This window comes from Adiantum capillus-veneris, chromosome 17 (genome assembly GCF_014529385.1).
Source record: "Adiantum capillus-veneris isolate H3 chromosome 17, ASM1452938v2, whole genome shotgun sequence".
NCBI lineage: Eukaryota > Viridiplantae > Streptophyta > Polypodiopsida > Polypodiales > Pteridaceae > Adiantum > Adiantum capillus-veneris.
This window is the reverse complement of record NC_140947.1, coordinates 83,369,631-83,376,295: the sequence shown is the minus strand read 5'-3', so window position 1 is coordinate 83,376,295 and position 6,665 is coordinate 83,369,631.

Below are 6,665 nucleotides of genomic sequence, written 5' to 3'. Positions count from 1 at the left end.
GGAAGATACCAAAAAGATGCCTTTATGAGTAATGTATGCCAGATGCGGCTTAAAAAGGGCCAACTAATGTCTTAATGATGCTAAAAAGGAGTATGCGTGAAGTGATTATAGATGGGAGATTATGATCTAGAAATATAGTGCTTAAAGTGCTCTATCGGCTTGTCTTAACGGCTCGTCGATAGGAGCTACGGTGCAAAAGTTATGGCAGGTTGAAGATTTAGTCAATTGCAGATCTGCACCGGTTTGGCCAAATGCAACTGAAGGGACAAAAATGAACTGAATGCATGGGGATGAAGTGCTCACTTTGTGGAGCACGTCGGTCTTTTCATATAAGAAATCGGAGATCTGGTCGCCAAGTTATTACCCGTTTAAGTTTCCTTGGGGGCCAATTCCATGCCACGGCGGGTCGCGGTCGCCTAGCTCAGTGTGCCATATGGGAATTTTGCAGCCTAGCAAGGGTTTGTATGGAGACTATGTGATGAGTCAAGCTAAAGGAATTTATAGATAGCCAATTGGAGTACGGAGCTGTAAGAAATTAATGCTTGAATTCGGTGACAATGACTAACGGCGGTGATGGTTGTTCAGAATGTCATCTTATGCAAAACAATGATTGCAAGAATGCCCAACACGGCTACGGCAAGGAGCTCTGTGCTATTTTCATCGGGTGCAAAGGGAATAACTTCCAACAAATGTAATCACCTATATGTGCGTCTTAAAGACATGTGGCATTATCTTAGATGCTAGAGAGGGCAACAAAATTCACGATGATATTGTTAGTCAAGGATTGCTGGAGAAAGATGTTGTGCTTGGCAATGCTTTGGCCGATATGCATGTCAATTGTGGTGCCCTTACAAAGATGCTTGGCCGCCCAATGCCCAAGGGTAGGCTAGGCCACCCAATTGAGGCTTAAGGCCACCCAAGAGTTAATTGGCCGCCCACTATGAAGCATTCCCCGCCAATTGAGAAAAATAAAGCCTAAGGGTGTGAATGGGAAGAAAAAAAATGAAGGCATGGTGTCGAACATCGAGGGCAGTGCAACGTGGTGAAGGAGAAGCTCGCAACAAGTGTTGTGCTGCTCGGACGAAGACGAGCAAGAAGGAGAAAACACCCTTCTCGCCAGAGTGCACGGTTTCGGTCCCAGTTTCGGCGAATTTGGAGTTGCTCCACACTTAGCATGCCATGTCATAGACCCGGTTCACATACCATGTCAGTGACGTCGGTGCTATTAAGGGGGGATTATTTATAGCATCAACGAGAGGGGAGTAGGGTATTGTGGAGATTGAGGAGAGGAAGAAGGAACTCAAGGAGCTCTCGTGCTTGAACAAGGAAGGAAGCCACGCTCTCTCTCTCTCTCTCTCTCTCTCTCTCTCTCTCTCTCTCTCTCTCTCTCTCTCTCTCTCTCTCTCTCTCTCTCTCTCTCTCTCTCGTGCTTGAACAAGGAAGGAAGCCACGCTCTCTCTCTCTTGTTCTCGGACGAGCAAGGGAGGAAGGAGAAACATCTTTCTCTCTCTCTCTCTCTCTCTCTCTCTCTCTCTCTCTCTCTCTCTCTCTCTCTCTCTCTCTCTCTCTCTCTCTCTCTCTCTCTCTCTCTCTCTCTCGTGTTTGAACAAGGAAGGAGATAACACTTTTTCTCTCATTCTCGGATACAAGCAAGGAGCTGTTCTCTTTCTCGCTCTCGCACAAGCAAGGAGATAACTCTTATCTCTCGATCTCCCTTTTGGATCTAAGCAAGGAACAAGTTGAAGGAAGCTCGATAAGCCAGGGCTCAAGCAGATCGGACGATGTTAAGCAGGGCTGAATCTAGAAGCCCATCATAGGAGAAATTTTGATCATCAATGCCAATTTAGGTTTAATTAATCTGTTTTGATGAATGAAGGAGCCATTAACGGCCCGAAGGAAGTACTAAGGGGAGTTTAAACTCATTAACCATCGTTTGAATTAATTCGTTAACTGCATTGCTTCAATAATTGTGTGTCAGTTCGTCACTGTTATCAATTTTTAAGAGTTTTTGTGCGTCGTTAGCATTACCAAGTAAGTTTAACTACCTTATTGTGCGGTGCGGCAACTCCTGACACTCAATTTTCCAACAATCAACAGCCCGGCGCTGACCTAGCTCACATTTTGAACCCATATCCCCTGACAGTGGCACACGTGAAAGGACGAAGATTCGAGAACCAAGACATGCCTTTCAAGCACCAAAACCTCAATTCTTGATAGTGGGAGAGCATGTACAATAGTGGTTTAAGACAGGGCACCCACACTCTCTCACTTTGCAATGTGTAGCATCAAAGCTTCTCTCACACCAAGTGTGAAGCTCACAAAGTGATGACTACACCTAAATCTCTCCTCACGCCTATAGAGTGTTGGGGTGCTTTGTGAGATGTTGGAGATGATTTACAAAAGAAGAGGGACCTATTTATAGGTTAGAAAATCCTCATTAAGCTTATTGATAATATATTTTACAAGCTAACAAATCAGGATTATGATTTATTTTTTGAATATCAAAACATTGCGGGCTTGCTTGTCTGCTTGAGTCATGGATGTGTGCTCAAGAGAGCGCATTATTGTTGATAGATAAGATGAAAGTAAAGTTTTAAGGGGGGAGAGAGAGAGAGAGAGAGAGAGAGAGAGAGAGAGAGAGAGAGAGAGTTTTATTATATGTACATGTTTTGGGGGGAGGTGCTTTTTAGAGTTGTGTTAATGGGTGTTTGTGTTAGTAGGTTAATAGTTAGTGTTAGCAATCACTATGAAAAGTTAGTAATATATTTACAATGGATAAAATGACTTGAAGTATGAGAAAAGAGGGATGAATGAGAGGGGTGTACCCTTGAGATGGTGAATCCTTGAGGAATCTTGGACTCACACTTGCGTAGATTGTCAAAAGTGACCGTCGTTCTTCTTCGTCTTCTTTTCACACTGTTGCCATAGTTGAATCACCACAAAGAGAATGAGGGTTTTGTTGATAAAAAAACCCCCCATTTTGCAGAGATTAAGTATGGTTAGGTTGCTGATTTTTTATGCATTATTGAAAGGGTATAATAAAATTGTAATATGGGAGTAATAAAGAGAGATATGGAGATGGTGGATAAAGGTAGAGCTTCAAAAGAGAGCTATGGGTGTAAGAGGGGAGGCTAATGGTGAAGAGGGTGAGAGAAAACGGTGGAAGTTGTAGGTTTGAGTGAGGAATAGAGAGAAATATGTGTGTGTGTGTGGAAGTAGAAAAGGAGGCGAGAGAAGACTATGGGTTACTTGTGAGAAAAGTGGACAGACTAGGGTCCACAAAAAAAAATTCTATCTCACCGGTGATAGCTCCAAAAATTATCAAAATTTTGGAGGTGATTATTCAATTCTTGTCCACATTTTGTCTTTACGTTACCGCTTCAAATTAGAAGTGGAGATAGATATAAAAAATCCCGCTAAAATGCCTATCTTTCTTCACAAAAAAAGTCTTCGGTGACTCTCCTTTTGTTGAATTTGCATAAGGCTCCAAAGGTGAGCCTGCATGAGAGCATGACCTAATAGATTTCTAGAGGTTTGAAAACATGCATAGTTGTGGATTATGCACAAATATAATATATAGATATGATGGAAAAAAAACAGACTAGTATATAAACAACTCATAGAATCTAGAATAGTGTTACCTGTATATATGAAAGATAAATATATGAAAATATAGGGAATCAAATGAGGAGGGTTCTCGTTTGTTTTTATTAATGTATATTTATTTACAAGAGATAAGGAAAATTACCTGTAGAAAATAGAAATTTAATGAAAGGCAATGACTGATGGTGAATGGTTTTTTTTTGAGGTTTCTCTTTGGAGTGGATTCACACCAAAAATAAGAGAAGCTTGCATGAAATGATTTTTTATAGAAGACATGGTAATAAAGATCATGGTAATGGTGAGTAAATATACGAAGCATACTTAGGTAAATCATACATACTTAGGCATATATATTTAAATAAATACAAAAAATAATTATAATAAAAAATCTCTATATCTATGCCCTATATACAATGAAATACTTATACACAAAAGGTCCATGATATATTTTGGTTTTTATTTTTATTTTATTTTTGCTCAACTAGCTCAGTGATTAGCTAAGTGAGGGTTTTTAAGGAGATATAGGAAAAGTCTCCTAACTCACACACGCCCATGTATAATGAAAAGGTGAGGATCGCCACAGTGTTAAGGTGATTTTTCTTGGGTCAGGTGGCTCACTATGGCCAATACGGAGAGCCGAAAAACGGCTATCACTATATATGCAATAGGACGGGGATTACTTTAGCGGAGGTTGTTGCTAGATAACCCATTGATATCTTGGTCAAGTGATGCTAGTCTACACTCTACAACTCATGAACTATCCACCTTAACCATTTCATATGTCCTAGCTTTCAATATCAAGAACAATCCCATATTGTAGAGATATAAGTGCATTGCCGAACAACCACACAAAAGAATAGGATTGTGCATACTTTCTAAAGAGGTTCTGTAAGAATTCACATGTAGCACGTATACTAGAAAAAGCATTCATTAGTAGACATAGTAGCACAAGCTCATTTGGATATAATGTTCTGTGGGCTCATCCCCCTCGCTGCAAGAAATACATGTTCACAAGAAAGATTTAATTTTTCCTTGCCACTGCCGTACATGCCTCATTAAAAGTTGTTGTTCTCTCTGCTAACACAACATCCTTTTTATTTTCTCAATGATTCTGACCATAATCCATTTGCAAAATTCACGTCAAGTAGATCTATTCATTGCTAACATACTTCAACTTTATTCAAACCAACAACATCTTCATTTCTAATATCAATCTCCATTAATCTCTATTAATTAATGCACTTAATTTTGTGTCCTCCCATAAACATAATAACAATTTTAAAATGTGTATGCTTCTCTTTAAAACTTAATTAACTCTCTAAAAAACCATCCATATAATCTATCTTAATAGCTGCACTTAATTTTATGTCTTCCCATAAACATAATAACGTTTTTTTTGAAATATATATGATTCTTTAAAGCCTAACCAACTCTCTAAAAAATCATCCCTATAATATGTATTAATTGATGCACTTAGCTTTGTGTCCTCTCATAAACATAATAGCATCTTAGATCCGTGTCACATACGTCTGCTCAGATGTGTGTGCGATTGACATGGCAAAAAGGTATTGGCTATTATGTGTGTCCGCTGTAGTGAGTAATCATTCGGCCTAGACCCCTCGGTCTTCGCCCAGTAGCGGACATGAAGAGCAGAAAGGGCCCAACCTATGAAGATAGGCAACGAATTCTTACGCGTGCTTGGAGAATTGGAAGTGGAATCAATTGATTTGCTGTTGTAGATGTTTGAAAGGAGATAGCCTCCGCTGTGTGTGATAGCCAGAGCGCCCAAGTAGGGATTTTTGGGCCCTGTCCGATGCCTTCGTCTGACAGGGGGCCTTACTGACGGTTTTGTTTTCTTTAGTGCTAAATGCTTGATTGCAATTTGCATATGACCTGCTGTATTCTATAGATGTTATATCCCATCAAACAAGACTATTTTAACAAGGTAAGAAGGCACGAAGGCCTGCTAAGTTAAGAGGGGGATGAGATTTATGGAAAGTTAGTTCAACTGAGTGTTTACAATCACATGAAATTTTTGTTGTGTTTTAATATAAAATTATATTATCCATTATACATACATAATTATAAATGTTTTACATATTAAGAAATGCTCCATTAAATAATAAAGAAAAATGTGCACATTGAACATTATCATTTAAGATGTTTTGAAAGAATTTTTATTTTTCTAAGATTGGGGGCCCTAATCATTTGAAAACAAAACAAAATAAAAATATATATTATATTATCCATTATACATATATTATACATACATAATCAACAACAATTTATATATTAAGAAATGTCCCACTTTTACAATAAGTTGAAAGGTGTACATTGGACATTATCATCTGAAAACAAATTATTATTGTAATGGAATTTGCCTATTCAATTTGAGAGTAGCGGAATTTAATGAGAGTACTTTCAAGAAATGATTTTGTGAGCATAGCGGGTAGACATAATTGAAGATACCAACATAATTATAGCAATTAGTTAACTTGGCATGGACAATACTTTTGCAAAAGAGAGAATTTAGAGAACATGACAACAATTGAGGACCGGATTTATGTGGAGCCGGTCCCCCCTCCAATAGGCATTTGTATTATGATTTCTCCCATAAAGAGAGACTTGTTACAATACATTCTTTGTGTTCCTTGTGACCTAGGTGAAGCAATGAAGATGGAAAGCTTCATGCATCACCATCATAGCATAACCTAAACGTGAAGAAAGCTTTAACTATACCAAGCCTCAGTCCCAAGACCTCAAACACCTTCGAAGGTGGAGAGAGCTAGCAGGGAATGAGGGTAGGGAAGAGGAAGAAGAAACATTTCATACGAGAAAGAGCTAGTTCCTCACTTATCATAACTCTTGTGCTAGCATACATAATAGCATAGTAATGAAGAAGAAATAGATGGCAAGCTCAAGCATTGAAGCATGGCTCTTGGATGGATTTGCACTCCATAGCCAAGAGTGTTGGTGTAGGCTCTCAACCTCTACTTGCTTGGAGAAGGAGAGGGAGCTCTTGCACTTTGCATAGTACACAATGAGAGTGTTTGTGAGTGTGT